The sequence below is a fragment of the Neopelma chrysocephalum genome, unplaced genomic scaffold, assembly GCF_003984885.1.
Source record: "Neopelma chrysocephalum unplaced genomic scaffold, ASM398488v2 Primary Assembly neopelma1_99, whole genome shotgun sequence".
NCBI classification, from domain to species: domain Eukaryota; kingdom Metazoa; phylum Chordata; class Aves; order Passeriformes; family Pipridae; genus Neopelma; species Neopelma chrysocephalum.
The window spans coordinates 935445-936943 of record NW_020897762.1 but is presented as its reverse complement, the minus strand read 5'-3'; positions in this window follow the sequence as shown (position 1 = coordinate 936943).

Below are 1499 nucleotides of genomic sequence, written 5' to 3'. Positions count from 1 at the left end.
GTTCATGGTATGATGGCTATGGAAGCATCTCCATTGGCTTTGTGAGTTGTGCTGGAGCAGGACCACGTTGTTTTCTGAGTGATGTGGTGGTAAAAGCTCCCATTTTCCTTAAAAATCTGTTTCTCACTATGTATGTGAAAAAAGAGCTTGAAGACCACGTCCAGGCTGTGTTTTCCCTTGAGCTATGGAAAACATAGAACAAAATCAATTAATATAGTCTTTCTATAAGTGGCTAGAAGGGTCTTTGAATTGAAATAGTATTTCAAGGTATATGTTTCATTCAACATGTATATGTGTTCATTCAACAGGTATATATTTCATTCATTCATTTCAACAATATGTTTTGTCCAGACAAATACTCTTGGAGAACTGCTACAATAGTCAACATTGTCAGTACAGCTGGAGCAGCCCATGATACAGAGCAATCTTCCTGTCTTGCTTTAAGTAGATTTTTATATATTTATTTAAGCCCCCATACACACATAGCAAGACGTATCTGGGAGGTTTGAGGCAACATCACCTCTGTATACACACATATATACATGTGTATATATGCATGTATACGTTTTTATACACATATACATATGTACATACACACATGCATATACATAACACATACGCATATACATACATGTGTATGTACATACATATATCCATATGTATACATATATGGGTATATGTACACACACCTGTGCACACATAGAATCATAGAATATTAAAAGGTTGGAATGGACCTTAAAGATCATCTAGTCCCATTTCACCCTCTGCCATGGGCAGGGACACATCCCGCTGGACCAGGTTGCTCAAGGCTTTATCCAGCCTGGCATTCAGCACTTTCAGGGATGGAGCAACCGTCCCTGGGCAACCTGTTCCAATGTCTCACCACACTCAGAGTAAAAAATTTCTTCCTAATATCTAACCTAAATTTCCCCTCTTTCAATTTGTGCCCATTACTCCTTGTCCTGTCACTACAGTTCCTAATGAAGAATCCTCGGGCTTCCCAGTAGGTCCCCTTCAGACACTGGAAGGTTTCTATGAGGTCTCCATGCAACCTTCCCTTCTCCAGGCTGAACAGCCTCAACTTTCTTCGTAAGGAAGGTGCTTCAGTGCTCTTATCAACTTTGTGGCCCTGCTCCAGCAGTTCCACGTCCTTCCTATGTCTGGGACCCCAGAACTGGATGCAACACTCCAGGGGGTCTCACAAGAGAAGAGCAGAGGGGGAGAATCACCTCCTTCTGCCTGCTGGCCACACTCCTTTGGATGCAGCCCAGGATTCAGTTGCTTTCTGGGCAGCAAAGTACAGAAAAGTACAGATACCTACACAAGGATGTGTGTGGCTCTGGGGGGACAAATGAGGGTCTGTGGCTCTGTGAGGACACAAAGGGTTGTGTGAATCTGTGGGGACACACACACAAATGTGTGGACCTGTGGGGACACACATGGGTGTGTGGATCTCTGGGGACACACAGGGGTGTGTGGATCTCTGGGGACACACAGGG